The sequence below is a fragment of the Mirounga angustirostris genome, unplaced genomic scaffold (assembly GCF_029215605.1).
Source record: "Mirounga angustirostris isolate CCGP_5_RB_7025 unplaced genomic scaffold, mMirAng1.0.hap1 SCAF_15, whole genome shotgun sequence".
NCBI classification, from domain to species: domain Eukaryota; kingdom Metazoa; phylum Chordata; class Mammalia; order Carnivora; family Phocidae; genus Mirounga; species Mirounga angustirostris.
In genome coordinates, this window is record NW_026991723.1 from 78,943,648 (window position 1) to 78,965,169 (window position 21,522).

Sequence of the window (21,522 nt, forward strand, 5' to 3'; positions counted from 1 at the left end):
TGCAGAGACTTCATAAGACGTAGAGTTTAGAATTCTGTGCCTGTTGAAGTGGCACGGTGGTGGGGAGTACGCAATTCAGGAAGGCGGATCTGCATTAGTCCACATGTTCTAAAGGACAGAAGGAGCTGTAGGGCTTGGGCGCTGCGGGCTGCCAGACTGGGGGTCAGCTCCACACCAGTGGGCAAGGGGTCCGCAAGAAGCGACGGCTGGGGAGGGCTCACCGGATAAGAGGGTGATGACAGAGACACCAAAAGATGGGGCCAAACACATCAAGCAATAGAGTCCCTTGTCAGCTAAGTCTCCAATTCTTTCAGACTATGCATTATTGAGTCATTTTATCTGTATCACGGTTTTTGCTTCCAAAGCAAAATTTATTTTTAGCTGATCCCAATCCCCTATAGGCATCTGAGTCTATGGATTGGGGTTAAGTTTCTGTTGGAACTCTATGGACTATACTCTCAGTCCTATTTTTCTAGCTTGCTCATCATTTTCTTTCTCCCTTTTGTAGGGGATAAAATATTCTATTCTTGGTCCCAGCCCAAAAGGAATTTGGGGAGAGCATTTTTAGAAAATTGCGTCAAATCATTTCTCCGTTTGACAAGGATACAAAAGGCAGTATTACCTACCCCATTTAATGCCAACTGAACACAGATGAAGTTTGGGGTCGGGGGGTTTCTGGGAGCAGCTGAAACACAAAACTGATTGCTCTTTAAAAATGGAAACTCAGATCATGCCGAGCTGTCTCTGAGGCAGAATCTCCTGGGCAATTTTGAAAGAGAATAATGAAGACGTAGCAATTAAAAAGCACTTTTCTGCAAAATGTCATTACTGTTTAAAGTTACATAACCATTCCGACAGCAGCGGAGGTTCACGGAGCAGTCACCGCCGGAACTGTCTCCTGATGACCCGTGTCCAACAAAGGGGCCCATTGCTGACCTCCAAATTGGCGCCTGAGTCCTGCTGGCTTCAATGGGAGTCATAAATAACTTGGAGGGCGATTTGGCCTGTGGAGCCACTTTTTGAAAGATATACAGCCGCCGGCTGGGGTGGAATATTCTGGCCCCACAGTTCCCAAAGATACACAGAGTGTGGGGGGTAGAGGAGGAAGAGAGAGAGAGAGAGATGGGCCACCATTATTGCTGAGCATATAAATTTTGCCTCAAAAGACCCAGGAAGGCAATAGCTGAGAGTTTCACTTGAACACCAAGTCACTCGTGCTGAACATATGGGATATCTCCCCCTAATCTCATTATACTTAAAAAAAAAAAAAATCTTGTTATACTTTAAATTGGAATGTTTCACTGTTCTGCGAAGTGAGTGGGCAATGTAGATGTGGGAACATCCACGTCATCTTCGTTCTCTTCTCCTGATTTTTGCCTGACTTTGTCCCTTAGTCTTCCTCCCACCTCACCTTCAACACAGACACCTCACAATCTTTTTTTGTATTTTACATATAGTCTTTGTGTGAGGAGGAATGATTTCTCCTCTCTGTCACACGGGAGGATATCTCTATCCCCTTGCTTCCTCACTCCTTCTTCTTAATATTCTTTTTTTTTTAAACACACCAGGCATCCTGCCCTTCTACGTTCCCTCCCTTGTGCGGGTCTTGTTCTCCCCACGGTCTCTGCACGTGTCCCTCCCTGTGCCAAGAATCTTCTCTCCCCAGATCTCGGCATGGCCCCCTTGTCTTGCAATCCAGACCTTCCCAGATCCCCCAAATTAAAATGCTTCTTTTATTTTCATCATACGATTAGTTACTGACAGAAGCGGTCTTATTAATTTATTTTCATATTTTTTTTCACCTCCCCCATTAGAGAGTGGGCTTCAGGGGGACAGGGGCCTTATCTGTTCCCCTCAGACCCTCCCTCAGAGTATAAACTGAGGCCAAGCCCAGCAGAGGCTCCAGGCACTCATTTGTTGGGTTTTCATTCAACAGCTATTCTCTTTTTCACCCCGACTGGAAAAAAAGAAAAGAAAAAAAAAAAGTTGTCCCTAAACGCTTTGAGGATGTTGGAATTGGCCCAAAGCTGGCCTGAGGCCCCACACCCAAAGTAACAGACTCAGGCCTCAAATCCAGGAATTGTGAATGCGTTCCGGGACCTTGAGGGCCCTTCCGGCTCTGAGGCAGGAAAGAGCGGGACCTGAGACAAACTCCTGCCTCAGTGTCCCCATGGTGGCTCTGGCGCAGAGCCGTCCCTGCCGATGTCTCAGCCTCTCTGAAATCCAGGCTACTTGCCTGTGAAGTTCAAGTCCCGGGACCGCTGCGAGGAATACATCAGCAGGAAAAGCATAAACAGCACTCAGCAAGAACCTGGCTGCTATGGGCGGATGTTTGTGTCCCCCGCGTGCCTATGTTGAGGTGCTGGTATTAGGAGGGGGGGCCTTGGCAGGCGATTAGGTTCACATCAGGTCACAAAGGTGGGCCTCCACGATAGGATTAATGGACACAGAAGAAGGATAAGAGACGGGAAAGGTCTCTTTCTTTCCCTCTCCCTCCATGGACACCCACGAAGGAAAGGCCGTGTGCACACACAGTGAGAACCCAGCTGTCCACAAGCCAGGAGCGTGCCTTTCCCAGACAATGAATTTGCCAGCATCGTGATCTACAGACTTCCAGCCTCCCGAACGGTAGAAATGAAGTCTCTCGTTTAAACCACGCAGTCTACGGTACTTGTGATAGCAGCCCAAGCAGACAAAGACAAGAGCGTAAGTAAGTGATCAGTAAATTCTAGGCAGCCCCGTGTATGCCACATCAGAACAGAATCCATTCCCTGGGCCGAACTTGAGTCTTTCCTGGAAACATCCTCCCGAGTGGCCCCACTTGGGCCGGTAGGAAACCTGCCCAGAGTGCCTGTCTCTTCATAGCATTCTAGGAATTATTATAGGTCTCTATTATTTATCATTCTACTGGTTCTACTTCAGGGAATCTTCCTCCTTCTCTTTTTTTATTTTTTTTTTTAAAGATTTTATTTATTTATTCATGAGAGACAGAGAGAGAGACAGAGGCAGAGGGAGAAGCAGGCTCCCCGCAGAGCAGGGAGCCCGATGCGGGACTCGATCCCAGGACTCTGGGATCATGACCTGAGCCGAAGGCAGACGCTTAACCGACTGAGCCACCCAGGCGTCCCTTCCTCCTTCTCTTTTATCTTTCCTTTTTTTCTCTCCTTCTCGGTCCTTCCGTGTGCCGGGCACCAAGCCATGGACACCGGGGTGAATAAGGCGGGCACTCCCTGCCCTCGCGGACCTCAGGGCATAGGGAAGGAGGCGTGTAAACTGCTGCTTGGATGCAGGGAAACCCGTGATCTACCAGAAGCACGAGGTCACTCGGCGAACGCAGAGGAAGAACACCTAACCCACACTGGAGTAGGGGCAGTCACAGATGCTCTCCTGGAGAACGTGGCATTTGGGTTGAGACCTAATGGAGTCACAGGAATTAGGGGATGAGAGGTCGGCAGGAAGAGCAGTTTAGAAAGTGGGAACAGCATGGGCCAAGGACTCAGGCAATAGAACTCCCTCCAGCTAAGAACCAACTTTACCATCACCTTCCTTTCTGATTAAGGTTCACCCTTTCTTGTTTGTATGTTTGCTTCCAGGTTCCCTAGAGAAGAGATGGTGCCTCAGAGAAGATGAAGACCCTGAAGGGAAGAATGACAGAGGGCAGAAATCTGCCAGCTCATTAGAAGAACAGCATTGCTTACAGCAACAGAGGTCAAGGATCCTTGTCCGTTACAGACAAAGAGTATAGATGGGATTCAGAAAAAGAAGAGAGGGCTCACTGCATTGTTGAATTTCAACCACTGGGCAGCTCTAGGGTAACAGAAGAACTTTCAGGGGATCCCTACATTGAATTCCTTGATACCTTTAAGGACACAGTATTGCTGCCCAAAGCAGGTACCTGGTCCAAGCGACGGTGCCCAGTGAGCTGGGGAGACAGGGGGGACCCGGTCAACCAAGCTGAAGGTGTCTCTAAAACTCGGGGGGTGCAGTCCAACCTTCATCTCGGACCCTGACCCTGCTCTTTTGCTGTGAGGAACTCTTAGCCTCTTTCTCTTCTTTCAACAAGTAGTACATGGGGGTTTGTTGGAGAAGATGCTTCCACCTTTTAAGGACACAGAGGGGCTACTTGGAGATTCAAAACTAAAGCATAAAATCCAAGTACAAGGGACAAAGGCCTGCATTGATGATTAAAACATAAAAAGCAGCTTTATGTCTGGAACACAGTAGGTGTTTAATAAATATATTTTAAATATTGAATAGGGGTGCCTGGGTGGCTCAGTTGGTTAAGCGTCTGACTCTTGGTTTCGACTCAGGTCGTGATCTCAGGGCTGTGGGATCGAGCCCAGTATCGGGCTCTGCACTCAGTGGGGAGTCTGTTTCTCTCCTTCTCTCTCCCTCTACCCGTCCACCCTGCTTGCCCTGTCTCTCTAAAATAAATAAATAAAATCTTAAAAAAAAAAATATTGAGGGGTGCCTCGGTGGCTCAGTCGGTTAAGCATCTGCCTTCAGCTCAGGTCATGATCCCAGGGTCCTGGGATCGAGCCCCACATCGGGCTCCCTGCTCAGCGGAGAGTCTGCTTCTTCCCCTCTCTCTTCCTCTGCCCCGGCCCCTCCCCAACTCGTGCTCTCTCTTTCTTTCTCTCAGATGAATAAATAAAATCTTTAAAAATAAATAAATAAATATTGAATCAGCCAGTGACATATTACGAAGATGAAAGGAAAAAAACCTGAAGATAATAATTATGGAAGACTCCGTGATGTGTGTGGGATGTGGGTAGATCCTGAAATACGAGCATGGTTTTTAGTAGATAATGAAGAGGAGCCACGGTGTTCCCTGCAGAGGGCATACCTTGAGCAAAAATAGGTCAGTGTCTGAATACCCTGGATCAATCAAAGTCTTGTTCAAGGCAAGAACCATATATCTTTCTGTTTTGTTTGTTTGTTTTTTGGATGAACTTTGTTTTATTTTATTCTATATCACAATTACCTAAAATAGTAGTAGTTTTGATGGATGTCCTTTTTTCTGACCTATTTCCTTGCCTACTAAATGCACAATTTCTTTTAGTGCTAAGAGAAAGAGGGGAATATACAGATTCTATTTTGGTTGAGTAGAAATATTGTTCTATCCTGTTCTTGCATCAGAATGTGGCCCCCTGCAGACATCTCTGAGCCCCATAGGAGTCCCAGCTGTTGCCTTGTACCTGCTAAGTTCTGCTTGTCAAATTCTGTCCATTTCTGAAAAGCACGAGGTGGGGAGAACAACAAGGCCTAAACCTTTTGCAGAAAGTCAGCCTGATCCCCTTCCTTGTGAAAGCCCAGGGATCTCAGACTGGCAGATAAAGGACTTTATGGCTCCAACACCCATTCTGAACTCCAAAGTAATGAAGGCATGCAGGTCAATTACCCATCTGTTTGTGTTTCTATTGCTGTGAATTACAGTATCCATCGCTGACAGCTCATTGGAGTGGAATGAAAATAAGACGATAATTCACCGGGTGAAACCGTGCAGAAAGGGCGAAAAGGCTATGATCTCATTCAGAAGTTCAGCCCTGTCTCCGTGATGGGTCATTTGCACTCGGTGGGTGGGGGGGAAAGGAAGAAAGGCAGCTACCTGGGGGGAAAGTGGGTGGGTTCTGGCGCCCCCTTCTGGATAGAGTAACGTTTTGTGTTCCCAAGGATCATCCTCTATTCTGTGGGATCTCAAGGAATAGACTTAGAACCCTTAGATCAAAGATTCAAGTAAATGAAATTCAGCACAATAAAACGAAAACTTCTTTAATATCAGGAGTTTTGAGGGATGAAACAGGTTGCCTTCGTAGGTAGAACACTGCTCATCACTGGACGTGTACAAGCAGAATTTAAAGAACCCAAGGCCCACATGGCATGAGGTTATCATTAACTTATATTTGATCCCCATCCCGGCAGTGTCCTCCCTTCGAAAAAAATATACACCGCACCCCCCCGCCCCCGCCTCTGCCTCTGCACTCACATGGGTTCACACGACATGTTTTGGCCAATGAAATGTTTGCACAAGTAATGGGTACAACTTCCAAAACAGCTAGAAGAACCGACACAACCTTGGTTTTCTGTGCGTCTACTCTGTGCGGCTGTTCATTCACTGGTTAAGCAAAGATGGATTCGGCATCATCGGCGATGCGCCAGGTAATCTTCCAGACCCTGGAGGAAGGGCAAGGAACTAGAAGCAAAATCCTTGCTCTCATGAAACTTTCTGCTTAGTGCAAGAGATGGACAATGAGGGGGCTACATAAACAGAGGAGGATTTATGCTGACAAAAGGATTGGGGGCAGGGAGACTTCTGCATGACAATTTTAACTTCCTTTTTTTTTTTTTTTAAGATTTTATTTATTTGTCAGAGAACGAGAGAGCACCAGCAGGGGGAGCCACAGAGGCAGAGGGAGAAGCAGGCTCCCGGCTGAGCAAGGAGTCCGGTGTGGGACTCGATCCCAAGACCCTGGGATCATGACCTGAGCTGAAGGCTGATGCTTAAGCGACTGAGCCGCCCAGGCGCCCCCCGTTATAACTTCCAAAGAGAGAATATGGTCTAAACTCTGAAATCACCAAGGATGTGAAGGCCAACATACTTTTTAAATTCAATTCCATAAAATTTCAACACGAAGATACCCTCGCAGAGGATATTAAGAAGAAGAAGTTGATTCAATTTAATTATAAGCTTCTTCACACAAATCATGATAAAAACCAACCCTGATTATCTATAAAACTCTGTGCTACCTACCCGATCCCTCGATCAGCTGATGTCTGCAAATTCTTCTCTATTTCCCATTTCCTTGCTACACTCTGCCACACCCCCACACCCCCGCCACTGCCCCGCACACGTAGAAAGTTCTCTCCTGCTCAGATTTTGCCTCCAGCTCTTATTAATTGCAGGATGTTGGGAAGCTAACATCAAGAGGCTTAACGTCTCTGCTTCTGTTTCCTCATTAAAGCTTCCATGGTAGGGTCCATGTAAAAATCAAATAAACCATTTTGTATCTTGACTCTGCTGGTATCTTCTGGCTGGAAATTTCTAATTCACAGAACTCTTCACCTCAAAAGGGTGAACTTTTCTGTATGTAAATGGTACCTCCATGAACTGGAAAACAAAATTAGATAACACACGGAAATCTCTTAGTTTAGGATAGTTGTTGGACTAATGTCACTTCTTGTCCTCACCCTGTCTTCTATTGCTTTCCCTGGGGGTCTTTGGAAATCTCAGGCATCTCCTCCTTTGGTAACTAAAAACACCTTGCACACAGCTCAGATTCTAACAGAACACCTATCACACCACATTACGTGTGTTTATGTTCACGTTCCTCCTGGTCTGCGATCTCCTTGAATGCCAGAGGCAGTGCGCCTCGTTCATGTTCCATTTCCCTGTCAGCCAGCACATTAGTGGGTTCCCAGGAAATATGTTTGAATGAAGGCGAATTGAGACAGAACGTGTTTCAGAGAGGACTGTGGTTCTCTGCCCTATGGCTCGCATGCCCCACCTCTCTACAGCCGTCCTTCCTGAGTAGGACCTGTATCATCTTGCCCAACATTGTAGCTTAAAATCTAAAGCTATTTCAACTTTGACTCAGGACTGGAAGGAACAGGGGCTCAGAAGCATCTGAGAAAAAAAAAAAAAAAAGGCAACACAGAGCCAAAAAACATCCTAGGAGAACAATGATGCTAAATGTCCTGACTACTAATTTTAGCACATATTCTGTTCAGGATCCACTGCTACACATTATGACTCTTAAGAACTGTGACTGTTCCTTATATTTCTTTGCATTCTTTGCAAGATATCAAGCACAGTGCTAGATCATAGTGGGTGTGCAAAAATAAAGGTGCTCAATCCAGCAACTGTTAGTAAAGTCCGTTTTCACTCACCAGTTTATTGAAACAGGTGCTGAACTTGATGGTAGAGATACAGAAACTAAGACGGTTTTCTGATCTCAAGGAGCTCCAGTTGGGAACAAGATACATAAATATAAAATTACAGTAAGGTGCACAAATAAATATACACAAGTTTCAGTAGAAGGAAAAAAGAACCCTCTACTTTTATAAGAGTAAAGGAGTCTGGAAAAGTTATTTTGGACAGGGTTGAACCCAAATGGCATGAATAGTCCAGCATTTGCCAAGTTGTATGCTACAGAGCCATAGATCTGCAAATGTAACCAAGATCAAAAACATTCAGGAAACTCTGTATTTAATCTACCTCTTGAGACTCATAATACACATTAGCACAGTTAAGGCACTGAGAAGTCCTGCAGTAAATAAGTATGGTTTATGCTGTTTAATCCAATGTTTCAGTATTATTGAGCTTTTGTTAAGTTACTGCGTGGTAACAACCTCAAAATTACAGTGGCTTACAACCACAAAGGTTTATTTCTTGCTCGTGTTTTATGTTGGCTGGGCTTTGGCTCTATTCCAGATGTCTTCTTCATTTTCTTTCTTCCAAATTTTTATTTAAGTTCTAGTTAGTTAACTTATAGTATAGTATTGGCTTCAAGAGTAGAATTTAGTGATTCAGCTCTTACATACAACACCCAGTGCTCATCACACTAAGTGCCCTCCTTGGGGTGCCTGGGTGGCTCAGTCGTTAAGTGTCTGCCTTTGGCTCCGGTCATGATCCCAGGGTCCTGGGATCGAGCCCCGCATCGGGTTCCCTGCTCTGCGGGAAGCCTGCTTCTCCCTCTCCCACTCCCCCTGCTTGTGTTCCCTGTCTCCCTGTGTCTCTCTCTGTCAAATAAATAAATAAAATCTTAAAAAAAAATAAGTGCCCTCCTTAGTGCTCATCACTCATTTAGCCTACGCCCCCACCTCCTTCCAACAACCCGGTTTGTTCTTTATAGTTAAGAGTCTCTTATGGTTTTTCTCCTTCTCTTTCCTTTCTTTTTCCCCTTCCCACACATTCATCTGTTTTGTTTCCTAAATTCCACATATGAGTGAAATCATATATTTGTCTTTCTCTAATTCACTTAGCACTATATTTTCTAGCGCCATCCCTGTCATTGCAAATGGCAAGATTTCATTCCTTTTGATGGCTGAGTAATATTCCATTATATATATATACATACATACCACACCTTCCTTCCTTCCTTCCTTCCTTCCTTCCTTCCTTCCTTCCTTCCTTTCTTCCTTCCTTCCTTCCTTCCTTCCTTCCTTCCTTCCTTCCTTCCTTCCTTCCTTTCTTTGACAGAGGGGAGAGAGACAGCGAGAGAGGGAACACAAGCAGGGGGAGTGGGAGAGGGAGAAGCAGGCTTCCCGTGGAGCAGGGAGCCCAATGTGGGGCTCGATCCCAGGACCCTGTGATCATGACCTGAGCCGAAGGCAGCCGCTTAACAACTGAGCCACCCAGGCGCCCCACATATGACATCTTATTTATCCATTCATCAGTCAATGGAAACTTGGGTTCTTTCCATAGTATGGCTATTGTTAATAATGCTGCTATAAACATTGGGCTACATGTGCCCCTTCAAATCAGTATTTTTGTATCCTTTGGGTAAATACCTACTAGTACATTGCTGGGTCATGAAGTAGCTCTAGTTTTAATTTTCTGAGGAACCTCCACACTGTTTTCCAGAGCAGCTGCACCAGCTTGCATTCCCACCAACAGCGTAAGAAGGTTCCCCTTTCTCCACATCCTCACCAATATGTTTTTTCCTGTGTTGTTCATTTTAGCCATTCTGACTGGTGTGTGGTGGTGTCTCATTGTGACTTTGAGTTGTATTTCCTCTAGACTCAAAGGAGCAGCTTTGCTGAGGTGCATGCCATTATCATACAGAAGGAAAAGAGCAAAAGCCATGCCAGACAATGTCTCCTCAAGTGTCTGCTAAGATGGAGCATGGGATATGTTCTTCTACATTCTATTGGAAAAACAAACCAAGTGGCCAAGTCCAGTGCCAACTAGCTGGGAGGTATACATCTCCCACAGGGAGCACCGGTGGTCACATGGCAGTGTATTGTCATATATAATCCTCTTAGGGGAGAGAACAATGGAGTCATGCAATCTACCATAAGATAAACTTATTTTTGCACCAAACTTTTTTTTTTTAATTCAATTACTATATGATCCAACAATTCCATTCTTAAGGTATATAGCCAAAAGAATTGAAGGCAGGTATTCAAACAAAAACTTGTACATAAATGCTCATAGCAGCACTATTCATGAGAGTCAAAAAGTAGAGACAATCTACATGTCCATCAACCCATGAATAGACAAACAAAATGTGGTATATCTATGCAATCAAATATTAACTCAGCCATAAAAGAACAAAGTACTGATACATGCTACAGTATGGATGAACCTCGAAAGCATTTTGCTAAATAAAAGGAAGCCAGGCACCAAAAAAAACACATATTATGTTATTCTATTTATATAAAATATCCAGAAAAGGCAAATCCACAGAGACAGAAAGCAGACTAGTTGCCTGCGGCTGGAAGGTAGGGGCAGAAGGTGAAGAATGACTGCTTCATGGATACAGAATTTGTATTTGAAATGGTGAGAAAGTTCTGGAACTAGAGAGTAGTGTCCGTTGCACAATATTGTGAGTCTACTTCACGTCCCTTAATGAACTGTGCATTTTAAAATGGTTATGATGTTGACCTTTATGTAATACATATTTACCCCAATAAAAAACCGAGATTCCAAATAAATTGATTTGACAGTTCCAATTACTTTAAATCAGTACATATTTATTGAACACCTATTATGAGCTAAGCACTGAACTAAAGAGAAGTGAATAATGAACGCATTACAAAGGGTGTGGTTTCTACTCTCAGGGATGTTAATTACAAGTTAGTAGTGGTATGTCTGATTGTGCACATTAAGACAAGGTAGGCTGTATCTGGAAAACAGTAATCAACGATGAAGGCACATGGAAAGTGCTGTGTTTGCTGTGCCAAAAGAGAGCTTAATTCTGACCAAGATGCATTGTGACAAAAAAATAAGGATTGATTTAATAAGCTTAAAAAATAAGCAGGTACCCTATCTACATGGAATCCATGCATTAATTTTCAAGGGTGGTTTATTTAGGTTTGGGGCATCCTGATGCCTGATTTCTGCCCCACCGATGAGACCAACAAGAAATCGAATGGGACATGGCTGTTAAAGTAGACCAGATCACCACACTGACTATTTATCAGTCAGGATTTCCCTGCTGTGTACTCAGCCACAGGTCTATTCGAAAGGTATAGACCCACATGCTAAGAGATGAGTCCTCATGTCACTTCTCTCAATACCAGCTTCGATCCCATCAGAATTTCCACCTCTTCCTGTACAAGTGTGAGTCTTTAGTTTACTGAATGATTCCAGACGTCCCCGGGTCAGAGGTAGCATTGGTATATATATTGCAAGGCCTTAGTCATCTCTGCTCCAGGGGTATTTGATCCTTCCTGGTTCTGGGTCTTTTTGAGAGCACGAGAATAGCTATAGAAATGGCATACCAACAAACGTATACAAGTTAGCAAGTAATTTGAGGAAAATCATAGACTTTCCAAAGTGAAGAGCAGAACCTTATAAGCACATAGGGCTATGGATCTATTTGCTCTATTAGAAATCATGATTCTGATTTATAGGTTTCAGGTTGAGAAACAATATGGTTTGAGAGCACTGACATTGAGTGGATCTGGGTTCAAATCCCTGTTCTGCCACCTACAAGATGGTTACTTAACTTCTGTGAGCCTCAATTTCCAAATCTGGAAAATGGGACTTCGTTGAAGTTTACAGGAGATACTGATATAAAGAAATGAGCTCTTCCCCTGGCACATGAGAATTATGCAGTGCATCGTAAGTGTAATGATTATTTTATTTATTTATTTTTTTTTTTTTTTTTTAAGATTTTTATTTATTTGTTTAACACAGAGAGAGCACAGTAGGCAGAGCAGCAGACAGAGGGAGAGGGAGAAGCAGGCTCTCCGCCGAGCAGGGAGCCCGATGCGGGGCTCGATCCCAGGACCCTGGGATCATGACCTGAGCCGAAGGCAGACGCTTAACAACTGAGCCACCCAGGCGCCCCATGTAATGATTATTTTATATGAGACCTATTGGCTTTTAGGTCAGGTGCTTTCTACATGTTTTCCAATTAAATGTAGAGCAATGGCCCTGTGGCAGGGGGGTTTTTATTCCTGTTTTGCGCATCAGAAGACCTAGAGAAGCTCAGGGAATTAACAAGTCCAAGGTCTCATCACCCCAAGTCTGCCTTCCGGATCCTCCCTATTCTATCTGTTTCTGATTGAGTCTATAATTGGTATCTTCAATCCACTTCTTAAGAGGAACTCCGGTTCTCCCCACAAGGCTGAGAACAGAGTGCTTATTGGCACCTAAAGGAAAACCAATATTTGGATGCAGCCAACTGGGTAGAAGTCAGAAGCCCCCTCAGTCATAAAGACACTGCTCTTTAATTCAGCAGGCTGTACAGACAGAGCCACGGTAAGGCAGAAACACCGATTCCCAGCAGTGCCTCCCAGGAGGCCCCGCTAATCAAACAAGAAGGCCCTCATCACAAGCCACTGCCTGTCCCTGGGCTGATTCTGCTGAGGACTCACCCCAAAGCTGGGGACTGGAGCGGGCACTGGCAACAATCCCTCAGCGTTCCACCCCGGGGTCCCAAGGCCACATGGAGTGATGGGGGGGCGGTGTAGTACAGAGGGGGCTTTATGAAAAAGAGACCTAATCATGTCCTGCCCCCTCGTCCTCTACTATTGCAGTTGGGCAGGGACTTATTCCCATTCTCCCCACATCTAGAAATGTGTTGTGCTGCCTCAGAGCTCCCTAGAGAGGTAAAGAAGCCTTGGAGCCCAGGCGACAAGGAATCAAAAGCCAGAGGAACCTTGGGAAAGTGATTTTACCTCTCCGAGTCTCGATTTCTCCATCTGTATAATGGGGAGCATGATCCCTACCTCACAGTTGATGGGAGGGCTGAACCAGCTAATGGGCATAAGCACAATGCCTAAGAGGGAAAAGCAGCTCAAAACAATGTTAAACATTTCGACACCCTGTTCCTCTGTTTCTACTACTTGTCGTGGGATGAATTTGAAAATAATCCTCTTCACTCCATTGATGATGCCCAGCTACTGAGGAAAGGGATGGTGGACTGTGCTTGTCTTCCTCAGCCTCCTCCTCCCGCTCACCCTGTGCTCCTTCCTTTACTCTCTTCTGCTCTTCCTCCTCCTCTCTCAAGTCCCTTCCCCTCTTCCTCTCCCACTCCTCCATCCTCTCCTCTGCCCTCTTCCTTCTTTCTCTCCCTCCTTTCCTCTAAGTCCCCCTCCTTCTATGGCTACTTGAGCACCAGTCATAAGAAAACACTGAACTGAGCAAATACATATGGAGTTCCTACATCCATGGCACTGTTGAATAGAACAAAAAGCAAAGTTGGCAAGGCAAAAAAATCCCTTTTCTAAAGAAGCCTATCTAATCTAATAGAGATAAAAACCGAAGCCCAGATGAATATGTTGTAAGGTGAATAAAAACAAATAAATCATGCCATAGAAGAGGTCTTAAAAGAGGCTTTTCAAAGGAGGTGGCGTTTGGAAGATTAAGGGACATAACTCTTGCCTTAAAGATGTAATATCCGATGCGGTAGAAAAGGCGCATACGCTTTTGAAGAATGCTGTCTATGCACGTGAAAAGATGCCTATAATGAAATGTAAGAAATTCTATAGGCCTGGAGTAAAGATATGAGTGTGTGTTGGATGGTGGGATATGACAAAGACAAGAAGACAGGCAAGAGTTTGAATATGTTGCCTGAGTGCACGAGTGATAGGAGCTAGAGCCTAGTCTGGAAGGAGCTAAGGTTTCAAGCTGACACACAGGAAAAGAGAACAAAGAAGGTAGGGGAAGAGGGGGGGAGGAGAAAATGATCTGAAACCAACAAGTGAAATGTACCATTTGATTATCAGGGTATGAGGAGAAGACTCTCAAAGCACAACAGTCTCCTCTGGAAGAGCAGAGGCTAGATGATGCCTGGTTATACCATTCCTTCATCCCATAGCCCTCACTGCCTACCCTCCCATCTTCTAAAGATCTTTGCCTCCCTCCTGTCCATTTTTCTCTTTTGGAAACTGAGATGGGGCTAGTGTTCTCACTCCTGTTTCATTAAGAAAAACATCACATGCCAGTGAATCTAAGGTACCGTTCATTGTAAACATATCACTGGTTTATGGACATTGAGAAAAATCAATGCCTGTCAATACCCTGCCAATTAAACCATGACACACCATCAGTTATAGGAAACATTCCAATTTCAGAGAGATTAAAGTCTGAAAAAATCATGCAACTGATATCTACGAAAAGTAATCAGAAGTAAAGTACGTGAAAATGCCCCCGAACATCACATCTGTGATGCACCCAAATACTCTCCGTTTCCTCTTTCCTGTGGATGAGCCGCCAGGCACTCTTTTCTAAGGCAAATAATCCCAGCCATACACAAGACCCTACTCATTCTTGCCTGTTCAACTATGACCCTAAAAGAATCCCTCTTGTTCAGAGAATCAATGTTTCCCTCTCTGAAGAATAATTCCCATCAGCATATAGAAGTTTTGTGGCTTCTTTGTTAAAAAAGAAGAAAAGTTCACGGACTCGCCATCGCCTTCTGCCACTGTGACATTTGTTGGATTTCCTCTGTAGCGTCTCTACATCCCCTTCACTTCCTCTCTTCCCATTCTCTACTGAACTCATTCTCCTCAGGCTTTCACTACCATAATTCCACTGAAAGATCCCTGTCAAATTTACCAACGACCTCCGTGCTGCTTAATCCACGACTCAGTTGTCAGTCCCCATCTTAATCATCCCATCCACAGCATTTGACACAGTTGACCACAATCTCCTGGTTGAGGAACACTCTTTACTTGGCTTCCAGGATAGCATAGTCTCATCACTCCCTTTCTGCCTTCCTGGCCACTTCTTAGCTTCCTTTTCTTGTTCCTCATTATCATCCCATTATCCCAACCCTTCAGTATGAAATTCCCCATGGCTCAGTAACTGAATTCCCTCTTTTTGTTTTTATCTCCCCTCTTCTCCAAAGTCATCTTACCCAATCTCACATCCTTAAATATCATCTCTATGCTAATTTATATTTCTAGTTCTCCCCCCAATCCCAACTTGCCAAGTGCCCACTCAGCATCTGCATTTGTTTTTTTTTTTTTTTTTTTTTTTTTTTTAATTTTTTTATTCTTATGTTAATCCCCTTACATTACAACATTAGTTTTAGATGAAGTGTTCCATGATTCATTGTTTGTGCACAACACCCAGTGCTCCATGCAGAATGTGCCCTCCTAAATACCCACCACCAGGCTAACCCATCCTCCCACCCCCCTCCCCTCTAGAACCCTGTTTGTTTTTCAGAGTCCATCGTCTCTCATGGTTCGTCTACCCCTCCGATTTCCCCCGCTTCATTCTTCCCCTCCCGCTACCTTCTTCTTTCAGCATCTGCATTTGTACGTCTAATAGACTTCTCAAACTTGGTTCACCCAACTCCTCATGTCTTATCAAAGGTGATCTCTCCCACAGTCTTCACCGTATCAGTAGAGCAATTCCATCACTGCAGTTGCTCAGGCCAAACTTTGGGATCATCCTTTGCTTCTCTCTTTTTCTCGCAAGCCTTTCTCAGTCCACTACCAAATAATGTCAGCACTACTTAAAAATGTACCCACAATGCAATCACTTCTCAAAACCTGCATCACCGCTATCATGGTCCCTGCCACCATTTTTGTCTCACCTTGGTAAACACAATAGACCCCAAACTGGGCTCCTTTCTTGTGTTCTTGCCCTCTCTACAGTCTTTTCCACACAGCAGTCATAGTGATTCATTTAAAATGTAAGTCAGGTCAGGCTACTCCACTGCCTGAATTTGTAATGGCTTCTCATTTCATCCAGAGTCAAGTCTGAAGTCTTTTTCCATGGTCTACAAATTTCTACATGACCTGTTCCTTCACCATCTCTTTGATTGTGAAGAAAATATATTTCTTTGTTTACTTGTTTATCGTCTGCTCCCCTAACACCCACACACTAAATATAAACTCCCAAATGACGGAGACTTAGCTTATTCACGGCTATATATCCAGCTCTTAAAACAATATCTGACATGTAGTTGATAGTCAATAAATATTGCTAAATGAATGAATGTATGAATGAATAAATTTATGGATCATCCTAGATTTCAGCAAAATATTCTCTCTGCATCCCTTTCCACATCAGTGAGCTACTAAGGCATAGCTCTGCTCTCCGTATACCTCACCAGATGGATACTAGACATGACAATGTCAGCAAAACACTCAATGGGCTTCTTGGAGAGAGAAGGATCAAAATAAGAAGTTATCACTATACCATTAGCGTTATTATTACCAGTTTGGCTGTTGCTGTTTGGACTACTAATAGCCTGCGATCACTTCTACAATCCTGTCGTTCTCTTTCTAGTGTCCTCCAATCCTCTTCTTTTCTTTTTCCTCTTTCCTTCTACCTTTGCCCTGTTTCGCGAACAGCTGAGGAAACGCCACAAGGTGAATGCCATTGGAGTGCCATTCACATCATCCTCGACCCACCAAAATAAACCTCTGCAGAATCTCCCCTCCCAGCCTCCTTCAGCGGAATTAGCAGAGGACAGAGGAAGACAGAACACTAGCATTTTGAGAAGGAAGAGCTCTGAAGGCAGACTGTCAGGTTAAATGTCAAGCTCAATCACTTACCGAGTGACCGCTCTCACCCACGTCCTCACCTACAAAGTAGGGGTGTTTATTTACGCCTTCCCCGTAGGAATGGTGTGGGGCTTAAAAATGTAACAAATGTAATTCTATGATGTAATTCAATGTAAGTTAAGGTAAATAAAAACCAACAAATAAATATGAATATAATACAAATAAATTCACACAGTCCCCGGCACATAAGGAAACACTGGATAAATATTAGCTATTATTATTCCCGACTCCTCTGCCCTCAGTCCATGCAGCTGTCTTCTAGCTGGGCTGGACCACCTCCTGCTCTTTTATGTCTCTGCCTTATTCATGTCTTCTCTTTGCAGAGGATGTCAAGATGGAGCACATTATTAAATAAATGTTTAATAGATGCATATTCTATGCACAGAAATGTATACATATAAATCATGTGTGTACAGCACTATGAATTTTCACAAAGTAAACACACCGTGTGCTGCCATCCAGATCAAGAAGCAGAACATTATAAATACCTCCAGAAATCTCTCCCGTCTCCTGTTAGTCCCTTATTCTTCCTCCCCAATAGTTAATGCCCTCTGAGCTTCTAAAACAATGCATTTGTTTTTACTGTTTTGACCTGTATAGAAATGGAATCATCACAGCATGAGCAGTTTTCTGTCCGGTTTCTTTGACTCAATGTCATGTTCATTAGATACTTCCATGTTGTTGCAGAGAAGTTTATTTTCTCCCATTTCTGTATTGTAGCCTATCATATGAATCCATCTTCTTCTTGATGGGCAACTGGGGGCTCTTTCCATTTGGAGGCTATTTTGAATAAAGCTGCTATGAACATTCACCTCTTTTGGTGAACATAGGTCCCATTTCTGTTGGGCACATTCCCAAGAATTGTAATTTCTGGGTCACAGGACAAGGACATATTGAGGTTTTAGTAGATACTGCCAAAAGAGTTTTCCAAAGTGTTTGTACTAATGTATTCTCCCACAAGCAATGTGTGTAAGTTTCCACTGTTCCACACCATCACTCCTTGATATTGTCAGTGTTTTTCTTTTGAACCATACTGATGGCTGGGTTAGAATACTGAATTGTGGCTTTAATTTACATTTTCTGAGAGCTAGAAAAACTCATCACCTTTTCAAATGTTTATCTGCCATTTTAATAGTCTTGTTTGTGAAATGCCTGTTCATGTCTTTTACCCATTTTCTTGTCTTACTGGATTGTCTGCCTCTTTCTTGTTGGTTTTAGGAGTTATTTATATATTTTGCATAAGGTTCTTTGTCAGATACACATAACACAAATATTTCCTTCTACTCTGAAGCTTATATTTTCATTCAATGAATAGCAGCGTCTGATGAACAGAAATTCTTAATTTTAATGTGGTTCAATGTATCAATCCTTTTCTTTATACTTAGTGCTTCTTGTACCCTACTGAATAAATATCAGCCAATCCAAAAGTCATGAGATAGTCTTCTGTCTTATATTTAAGAAGCTTTTGTTTTGTTTTACCTTCCACCAAGAGAGTATTATTCTTTCTCAGATATTTTTTTTTCTATGACTCCTCTACCTAACCAGTCTGAGTGAATTATTCCCTTTCCTAAATCTCCATAATGGTATGCATTATTTTTATTATCTCTATTATATTATATATTACCTTGAATCTTATGTATTTCTCTGCCCTTCTTCTCTATCTCATCCCCATCCTCCATTCACCAGATTATCCAGATTCTTCCCGGTCTTCTCACTAAATTCTGGACATGATGCCTGCTAAGTAACTCTAAAACTGGTCTATTTCTCTCAACCCCTGTGCTACCTTCATGGTCTGAATCTGTGACATCTCATCTCAAGTGCTGCAATAGCCCCTCACTGGTCACCCACCACCAATCTATCCCCGTCTAAGTAATTGACTACATGACATCCAGAGTGATCTTCCAAAAATATCAACAGCCCTTTCACGGTGCCCATTACCTTCAAATTAGTGTTCAAGTCATTAATGTGATGCAGAGGCCTTCCAGGATCTGAAGGATTGTTTGGCTTTTCCCACCATTGGTGTCTCTGCTTTAACCTCTTGAGACATTTTCATTTCCTCCTGTGCTCCTTTATAAAGACCTTGTCTGCCTCCATATCCACACCCCTGTCTCCTCTTCATCCTCCAGTTCTCATCCCATGCATCTTCTCTGATTCCCTAGTAGGTTAAGTCTCCATATTGTCTGGTACCAGGAAGCCCCAGAATTTTCCTCCATTACAATTCCTTATGCCTATTATTGTTTGTTTAAGCCCATCTTCTCTGATAGAATGTATACTTCCTTGGGACATGAACTGTGTCTGTCTTGTTCACCACCATCTCTTATGCCTAGTTCAATGCCAACATGGGTTCTTAAAAAATATGTCTATCTATATAGATATATAGATATGTCTGTAGATATCTATATACACATATATACTTGCTGAATTAAGTTGAACTGATTGTTACTTATATTCTCAGGGATTAGCACTGGATTCGGCACATAGTCAAGCTCTATAAAGGTTTGGTGATTCACTGTCTTTATAAAACCCTAGAATCAGTAATGAAAAGGACTTTAAGACCACCTACTTCAACTACCCAACCCAATAGAATGATGATTAAATAATATCTATAACAGGGGCGCCTGGGTGGCTCACTTGGTTAAGTGTCTGCCTTTGGCTCAGGTCATGATCCCAGGGTCCTGGGATGGGATCGAGCCCCACATCAGGCTCCCTGCTTGCCAAGGAGCCTGTTTCTCCCTCTGCCTGCCAATCCCCCTGCTTGCGTGCTCTCTCTCTCTGACAAATAAATAAATAAAATCTTTTAAAAAAATCTCTACAACACTTCTACCAGATGCCATTTACTTATAACTCTCTGAAACCAGAGAGTCACTACACACTTCAGCAGGCCATTGCAGGTTTGGGCATGAATGTGCACTGGAAGATCTATTTTATACTGAGTTTAAACTGAGATCTATCTCATCCCAGTTAAAAACTGGGATCCTTGTCATTTCCTGCAAGCAGATCAGGTTTGGCTCATTTTATTCACATTAATGAATTTGACTATCTTTTGCAAAACAGCCCTTGAGGTATCTGCAGACAAATCCTATTGCCCCAAGTCAACCGTCTTGAACTATTCATCATAAGACAGCCTTCTTCAGGTGCACTGTAGTTTCTTAGTCCCCCTCTTGAATTGGGATGCCCAGACTTGGACCCAATTCTCCAGGTGTGCTCTAACCAATCTAGAATAGGACAAGGATGTCACCCCTTTTTGGTGGACAACATACTTCTAATAATGTAATCAGTGGTGGACCTGGGTTTTGGAGGACTGAGGCTTCTACTGTAATTGCTTATTGAGAAAGGAATTCCAAAATAAGATGTGGAAGTGAATATTTAGAATGAAAAAAGGTGGGGACACAGAAGGTGGGGGAGGCCTGGACCTTAAGCTTCATTAGTTTCATGGTAAATCAGCCTCTAAACATCCCTAAGATCTTAATAACTTCCTGGTAACATCTTGTTAATCCCTTCTAAATTTACTCCAATTATAATTCACAGGTCTCTCCACTGCCAACATGCACAGCAGGGTTATCAAGTGCAGGCTGGAGCCAAGCTTCCCAGCCTCAGATACTGCTCTCACTTCACAAGGTCACCACACATAGCATAGGAACTGAGAAGTTGAAAATCCTGGCACACTCAAGGCAGATCGGTCTTTCTTATCTACTTTCTTGTCAGGTTATTACCAAACCCACCGTCTACTCTTCTCTCCACTAAAGTGGACAGGGTTAGTCTGCACGTGTTTGAGGTTTTTGTTGTGTTGTGTCTTCTTTGAACACTAAGCCACTTTCTTGGCCTGAATTTCCTGGAGGGATTTTTGTTCAGTGCTCCCAAGTGACACTACCAAGCCCTCCCTGTGCCATTTTCCAACCATCTTCTATAACAGGAGTATGAATCAAAGGGTTGCCAAGGAACTGGAATATAAAAGTCATATTAGGTTCTGCTTAGCTCCACCTGCCAATCTCAACTCTACTTTCCTCCCACTGACATTCAGAATCACCTTTATCAGATACCTTTCTAGAAGGTCACATTTTTAGTCTGCTCTAAGTTAAAGCATGCCATTTTTTTTCCTAACTATAAAGTTAATACATGATCATTGTAGAAAAGTTAGAAAAAGAACTGGAAGCCTAAAATAAATCATCTGCAACCTCACCATCCAGAGGTAACCTCTTTTAACATCTCGGCATCTTTCCTTGCAATATTATTTCCCTTATCCTTTCACATTGTTGAGATCATGCCATACATTCGGTCAGAAACTACCCATTTTTATTTATTTATTTATTAAAGATTTTACTTATTTATTTGACGGAGAGAAACACAGCGAGAGAGAGAACACAAGCAGGGGGAGTGGGGGAGGGAGAAGCAGGCTTCCCGCCGAGCAGGGAGCCCGATGCAGCGTTCGATCCAAAGACCCTGGGACCATGACCTGAGCCGAAAGCAGACACTTAACGACTGAGCCACCCAGGTGCCCCAGAAACTACCCATTTTTAAATGAACACCAGATCAAATCACTTTCATATATTCTTGGAAATTCTTATACATAACATTTTCGTACCCGATATTGTACGGATGCTACGTAATTTGTGCAGTCCCCTCATGTGGAAAATTCAGATCTTTACATTTTTTTTTTTGCTATTATAAACTATGCTTTTTAAAACAGCACTATCTGTACTCAAAGCCTTGTATGTTTTCTCCTGTAATCTCCTCACTTCTTTATGATGAATTAATAAGGGTAAAATTACTATTTCAAAGAGTATATTTTCCTTCAGGTCATGAGTATATATGAAGCGCCTAACAGGGACC

The 21,522-nt window shown here is 43.3% G+C and overlaps 1 protein-coding gene across 2 annotated transcripts in view; it reads right to left on the reverse strand.

Moving 5' to 3' along the window:
- The window catches only part of BRINP1 (BMP/retinoic acid inducible neural specific 1), a 171,920-nt gene that overhangs the window by 32,774 nt on the left and 117,624 nt on the right, over positions 1–21,522 (reverse strand). The gene's annotated exons all lie outside the window — the stretch shown is intronic.